This window comes from Amborella trichopoda, chromosome 2 (genome assembly GCF_054954075.1).
Source record: "Amborella trichopoda isolate Santa Cruz 75 chromosome 2, AtrichopodaSantaCruz75HAP2 v2.0, whole genome shotgun sequence".
Classification (NCBI taxonomy): Eukaryota; Viridiplantae; Streptophyta; class Magnoliopsida; order Amborellales; family Amborellaceae; genus Amborella; species Amborella trichopoda.
The window spans coordinates 65,878,367-65,885,963 of record NC_142337.1 but is presented as its reverse complement, the minus strand read 5'-3'; the positions used below and the strand labels follow the sequence as shown (position 1 = coordinate 65,885,963).

The window sequence follows — 7,597 nt, the reverse complement described above, 5'->3', positions numbered from 1 at the left end:
TTTTAAGATCTCCGAGGTGGAGTCCCAACTCGGGATAACTTGGGCTCGATAAGCACCGGAGCCCGGGACTTTTTGCTGTCGGTCAGTGGAGTGGAGTCCACTTCACTTGTTGATCACCTAAACAAGTGGAACTTACTTTTCGTTTGTAAAAGACCATTGAGTTTGGTGAGGAGTAAACGTTTGCTTCCTGATTGTGGCTAATCTCTCCCTTTCTGCGCTCATCTTTCTTGGGAAAGCTTTATGTAGCTACTGTATAGCCCTCTCCAATTTAGATCAAGTGAATTATTTACGGTTTGATCTGGATTTGAGGTTTCAAAGTTTTTTTATTTATTTATTTACAAATCATATGAATATAAAATTTGGTATTTGTCATCATCTCAACCAGGTGTACCTATAAAAATATTAAAAAATATTTTTGATAAAATAAAATAACTCTAAAACTTTTATAGCTATTTTATTTTAGGGAAAATATCTCTGTTCTTTCTATTTTTAATATTCATTTTACAATAGACCCAAGGTTTTAAAAGATATCTTGGGCATAAAAATTATAGATTTTATTTCTTCTAACCCTTGAGTTATTTTAAACATATTTTTTTAGGCCAAAAAAAGCTAAAAAAGCATGTTTTTGTTAAAAGCCATCATCCCAAACTTCTAGAGAGAGAGAGAGAGAAAAGGGTTTCATGGATGTAAAAGGTTACCGGAAGGAGAGAGAGAGACAGGTATTTTGAGAAACACAAGAGGAGAGAGAGTAATAAATACAAGAAAAGAGAAAAAGAGAGAAGTTCGGGGTATATAAGTGAAGAGAGAGAAATGATTTGGTTTAAAAAGAACATGTATTTCTCGCATTTGTTTAGGTTTAAAAATAGGTTTAAGGTGGCAAGGGAGTTAGAAAATATCTTTTGAAATATTGAGTTTATCAAAAAACCTAAAAATAAAGAATATGGAGATATTTTCTATTTATTTTATTAAGAATATTTTTTTTATATATTTTTTGTAATGCGAGTTTAAGAAAGGAGTGGACGTCCAAAATTCGATGTCAAAATATTTTATAAAAAACGATTAAAAATAAAATAATGTAGAAGCATGACATCGTGATTAGGTCCATCTCAACTGTCCATTCTGATCTGACGGCTTTGGAAAATATATATAGCTTACATACGGTAAATATAAAAAGCTTTCCTATCTTTCTCCATCATATTATAATGTTTATGTATAATGAGCAATGGAGACCACACTTAGTTTGTTGGCTATGATCATAATACGCACAATGATCAACTGGTGGGTTGAACCAAGTTGAAGTAGTCGAGCCTGGTTCAAGCAAAATGAAAAAAAATATAAGAAAAAATTCAATAAGTTAAAATGTTTAAGAAAAATTCAGAAATATCGAATGCTCCTAAACCTGTAGATGTGAGTCCCTATTCAAGGAGGAACTAGAAATTTTAGAGCTACAAAATTTATAACCGATGGCAGAAATAAATTTGAGAGCCATTTTAAGGATTTCCCATGTTCGAAGTGTTTATGATTTAGAAATGAGGCTTGACTTTTTCTTTCATAAGGCCTAGAGCCTAGGCCTTATGAATACTGCATCCTAATTATTTTGTGCATGTATAATCAAATTAAACGGCACTTCTTATTTATTATTTTATGTAATTATATTGAGGTTAAACGTCCATTCTGGAATTAAAAAGTGCAGGAATTAAGAAAAATTTAGAAAATTGGGCATTATAAAACGAGGAAAACAACTCTATGTAGAATGTTTTTAGTATATTTCAAACCAAAAGAATCCATATTACTTGCGAACAAGGAGACTGAAAGTTCATCCGAAAGTAAAATAAAATTGGGTCGGCAGGTTTAATGGAATGGAGAAATGTAGAATGATGAAATAAGAGGTATCTTTCTCCCTTGGGTCCCTCCATATACATCCAAGCTAAGCGTTTAGCTAATATGGTTCTTTTGCTTTGAAATCTACTAAAAACAATCCACAAAGGGGCGAAGTTCCTATAAAGCCTAAGCTTCATGAAAACAAAATAAAGCCTCACTTCAAATCATCATCCGAAAAGCACGTTTGAGATCTAAAATCACTTTTCAACACCGACAGTTAAATTTGAAACTAAAAAGAATGTATAGATCTTATTTTTAGAGCAAAATAGACTGTCTAAAAAATTCAAATACACTATTTATAGAGTTTGCAATCCCAATTTTTCTTCACAAAACAAAACGTAATGTTCAAGCCCCGGATGATCTATGTAAATGTTTTCCATGTAAAAGTTTTCCAACGCTTTAAATTGTAGCGTTTATGAGGTGAGGTTTTACTTATTTTACTTTTTATGACAACTATTGGCATAGCTTTTTAGTAAATTCCTTGGATATTTGCGTTGTGATCTGATCTGATCTGATCTGATCTGCTGCTGCCTAGGTTTGTGCTTTTTCTATTCATTAAGCAATAATTTACGTCAACAATCATGTGCAATGTATTCCCCAACTTAGCAAGTCAGCTCTTTCTCTATCTCTCTAAGGCTTGGCTACCCATCTACTATTCACTCTCTCTCTGACCCTCCCTTTGTTCTCTCTCTCTCTCTCTAACCCTGTCGCTGGATCTAATATCCCACTCTCTCTCTCTTTAAGGTTTCTCTCTGTATCAACAGTCAACACAGTCTCTCTCTCTCTCTATCAAACCCTGTCGCAGGATCTAATATCCGACAGTCAACACAGTCAAAGCCACTCTCCCCATTCTCATTCTGTCTCTCTCTCTCTCTCTCTCTACGAAGAAGAAGAAGAATATCCAGTCCATCCATACAGTAAGTACCGTCTCTGCCTAAAAAATATCTTTCCATCTGAAAGCCGCCGCCCTCATCTCTGATTTTTATCGAAACCTAGCCCAGCCCCTCTAAATTCTCCATTATCTTTCCATCTGAAAGCGCCCCCGTTCCGTCATGAAACCCCCAAAATCCAGTGCTCAAGAGGCCGCCGCCGGCGCCGGCGCCTCCTATGAGGACCAACTTGTGTCGGCCATCGGCAATGGGGAGGACCTCGGCCCCATCGTCCGCATGGCCTTTGCTGCCAACGAGTCCGACGCCCTCCTTTCCAGCCTCCGCAACCTCTCGCGCGCCAAAGACGGGGAGATCCAGGCCCTCTGCTACTCCCACCACTCTCACTTCATCCTCGCCGTCGATCACCTCCGCTCCCTCCTCTCCGACGCCCTCTCCCTCAAATCATCTCTCTCCTCTCTCCACTCCAACCTCCAATCCTCCGCCTCCCCCCTCCTCGAATCTGTCCAAAACCTCCTGGAGGCGCTCAATCTCTCGCAGAACCTTGGAATTGCCCTGACAAATGCAGGGCAATGCCTCGCAATCTCGCGCCTTTGCGTCCATGCCAACGCCCACCTCGCAAATCGTCGACACCACCAAGCGTTGGTCTGTCTCCGAATTCTCGAGGCCGAGCACCTGGGATCCACTCCATGTACACCGCTTGGGCTCATGCTCCAAACCCACATCCCCGCCATAAGGGATCATATAAGGCAAAAGGCTCAACAATCCCTCGGAGACTGGCTGGTCGAGGTGCGGTCGACAGGGCGTGAGCTAGGCCAGTTAGCCATCAGCGGTGCCGCTTCCGCACGCCAGCGTGCCGAAGAGATCCGCCAGGAGCCGTATGCTCTCGACATCGACGACAACCCTGAGCCTGACCCCTGTGCCTCGCTCGACCTCACCCCGCTCTACAGGGCGCACCATGTCCACAAAACCCTTGGGCTTGAGGCCGAGTTCAGGCACTACTACCATGAGAACCGGCGGCTGCAACTTGTCTCCGATTTCCAGCTCTCGAACATGGGCCCCTTCCTCGAGTCGCACCAGGCATTCTTTTCACAGATCGCCGGGTTCTTCATCGTCGAGGACAGGGTCCAGGGTGTGGTGGGTCGGGCCCAGGACGATGCCCTCTGGGACCTGGCCTTGGCCAAGGTCTGCGATGTGGTCGACGAGCAGTTCTCGAGGATGCAGGCCGCGAGCCACTTGCTCCTGGTGAAGGATCATGCCAGCCTCATGGCGGAGACCCTCGGCCAGAGTGGGTTCTATGTAAGGCCATTGTTTGAGGCACTGGCTCGCCATGCCGAGAGATACCACGAGCTCTTGCTCAGGGAGTGCGGGCAGCAGGCGCGAGAGGCAGTAGCCGCCGAGGAGCTCGAGCCCATGGTCATGCGCAAGGCCTATGAGTACGACATGAACATCGTCTCCTTCGGGCTAGAAACCATTTGCACCACCACGCCTGCTTTTCCCTATGTAGCGCCCTTCTCTGCGGCGGTGCCGGCCTGCTGCCGGGTGGTGCGCTCATTCATCGAGGACTCGGTGAGCTACCTCGCGCACGCGGGGCTCGACTGGTGCGAGCGCCACAGGCTTGTGCGTGTGTATCTCGACCGATTGCTCTGCGGAGTACTCAACGAGGCCCTGCTTGCGTGCTCGCCGGCAACAGTCTCGCATGCGGTACAGGCAGTGGCGGATGTGGCGGCTCTCAGCCACGCATTTGAGCACTTTGAGGAGCTCGCGGCTCGGCTCTCGGGTGTAATCACAAGACGCAACACCTCAAAGGTTGCACCACTCACCCCAGCCATGGAGAAGGCCGAAGCCACGCTGCTCAGTCTCTTGTGCACAAAGCTGGATGAGTACATTGCGATGATGGAGACTGTGAATTGGGTGGCTGATGAGCCTCCTAAAGGGGGTAACCAGTATGCCAACGAGGCGATCATTTACCTGGAAACCCTAGTTTCGACCGCGGGCCAAGTGCTCCCACCCGAAATGCTCAGCAGAGCCCTGAAGGGTGCACTCTCGCACATATCGGAGGGCATCGTGGCGTTTCTCGGCAGTGACGCAGTGCGCCGCTTCAATGGAAATGCGGTTGCGGGGCTCGATGCCGATCTCCGATTGCTAGAGGGTTTCGCGGAGGGACAGGGCTCTGAGGAGCTGAAGCAGGGGTTGGCGGAGGCCAGGCAGATGGTGAATCTTTTGTTGAGTAACCATCCTGAGAATTTCTTGAATCCAGTGATTAGAGAGAAGAGTTATGCGACTTTGGATTACAGGAAAGTGGTGGCGATTTCGGAGAAGATGAGGGATTCAGGGGCCGAGAGATTGTTTGGGAGCTTTGGGACGAGGGGGGCGAAACAGAACCCTAAGAAGAAGTCTTTGGATGTGCTCATTAGGAGGCTTAAAGATGCGGCCTAGGGCTTGCCATGGAGAGAGCTTCTCTGGTTTTTTAAGAAAGATAAAATAAAAATGCTCTGTTTATAGAGGAAGATAAGGGTTTTCATGGGAGTGGTCTCAGAGAAAAAGCTCGCGTTTTGTAGAGAGAGGAGAGAGAGCCTTGGGTTGTGCTCTATTATTTTTATTTTCTATATACAATTAAAGATGGAACCTCGGTTCTACTCTGTAGAGAGGGATGAGCTTTTGGCCCTTGTTTTTGCGGTTCGTTTTGGTCAGGGCTCTTCCCTTCCTCTCAGCTCTTGACCAAGCCTTTAATTATCCCCAAATGGTCCTTATCATTTTCGCAAACCAGAGGTAATGAACAGCACTGTATCACTGTTGGGTGCGTTTAGGGTGCTGTCTCGGAATGATTCATTTTGAGCCGTCCGTTTGTATCAGGCCTGTGTCCGCGGCCGTATATAAACTGCTCATATTCCACACCCATTCATGACAATTGTATGCCAAGAACTCCTTAAAAGCTCCAAATTTGGTCGATTTACCATACCACTAAAATGAGGTGGTTTGTAAAAAGCATTGTTTAAAAAAATGGCGAGTCGTAACTGACTCGGTCGAGTTGACACGGGAATCGGTTATCCGTGTCGATTCCAGTGAAACATGTTGAGTCACTTGGTTTTAGAGAAGAACTGATGATTTTTTATAGTGAACCTCCTGAGTCACTGTTCAACAATCGATAAACAGTCTAAAGCATGAAAAATCATCACATTTTGGATTTTTTTTTTATCAATTATAAGATCTTGCTTTTCAGCTTTATTGAGCATTATAATCGAATTGAAAGCTCGAATTTATATAAGAAATTTATATAAATTAAAAAATAAAATAAAATAAAATTTGAACATAATTTTTATATATTGTTTCATATTTTTTAGTATTGTGTTCAGTGACTTGACCCGAGTACTCGGCTTGTGAAGGAGTTGAGTCCGAGTGGACTCAGCCAAGTTTTCAAGCAAGGGTCAAGATTGAGCAAATTTAGGGCTTTAATGTAGGTAAAGGTATGAAAGTTAGAGAATTGATTTGGACCAATTTGGATTGGCCGTCATCGATAATAGATATGGGTACATGAGTTAATCCGGTTCCCTCCGTATATACGGGGAAGTGGCCGAATACCCTCTAGAACGGGCCAGATCCAAATCTGTCACAGGCCCGAACAAGTGGGTTCTAATTCGATGCGGTTTGAATAAGAAACGTTTAGTCTAACTTTATCCACTTTTAATTATTTTTTTAGCCCTAACAAATATAAAAAAAACATGTTTATTCTAAACTCTTTCTCTCTTACGTGATATTGAGATATAACATCCAACGTAAAAAATACATGCTCATTCTAAACTTTGAGTCTATTGAGATATAGCCTCCAATGGGTGTCTGAGAAAATGATGGGTTCCATGATCTCATGGATATCCAACATTCATATGGACGTTGGACCATATGACCGTTGGATATATATTGGATTCCCACATGGTAAACTAAGACACGTAAGGCCTTATAGCCATTCGTGTCAATAGTTTAAAGGGAATGAAATTAGCTTAAGGGGTTAAAATATATAAAACTTAGAATTTTTATGATCCATTATATGTTTTGAAATCTTGAGTCTATTGAGATATAAATGACAAAAATAAGGGATAGATATAAAAAATTGAGTCTATTGAGATATATAAAATTAAAAAATAGAGGATAGATATAAAAAATGATATTGAGATATAATCTCCAATGCAAAAAATACATGCTCATTCTAAACCTTGAATCTATTGAGATATAACGAGTATTTGACAAAATGAGGGGTTTCGTGATCTCAGGATATCCAACGTTCATATGGACGTTGGACCATATGACTGTTGGATTTATATTTGTAAAAAAATTGAGTCTAAGATATAATTTTGGGTATATATTGGATAAAAAATTGAGTAGATTGATATATAAAATTAAAAAATAGGGACCTTGAGTCTATTGAAATATAACCTCCAACGGGTGTTTAACAAAATGAGGGGTTTCGTGATCTGAGGATATCCAACGTTCATGTGGACGCTGGACCATATCACCGTTGGATATATACTGGATAAAAAATTGAGTCTATTGAGATATAAAATTAAAAAATGAGGGATAGATATAATTTTGGATATATATTGGATAAAAAATTGAGTATATTGAGATATAAAATAAAAAAATAGGGGATAGATATAAAAAATGGATATATATTAGATAAAAAATTGAGTATATTGAGATATAAAATTAAAAAATAGGGGATAGATATAAAAAAAAAAAAAAAAAAAGAGTCTATTGAGATATAAAATTTTAAAATAGGGGATAGATATAATTTTGGATATATATTGGATAAAAAATCGAGTATATTGAGATAT

The 7,597-nt window shown here is 41.5% G+C and overlaps 1 non-coding gene across 1 annotated transcript; it reads left to right on the top strand.

Annotated features, from left to right (window-relative positions):
- The first annotated feature begins 978 nt into the window (after positions 1–978).
- Positions 979–5,414, top strand: LOC18430255 (exocyst complex component SEC15B). Its single transcript, XR_016050226.1, has one exon. It is a non-coding gene; the product is annotated as an exocyst complex component SEC15B (transcript).
- Positions 5,415–7,597: the final 2,183 nt, after the last annotated feature.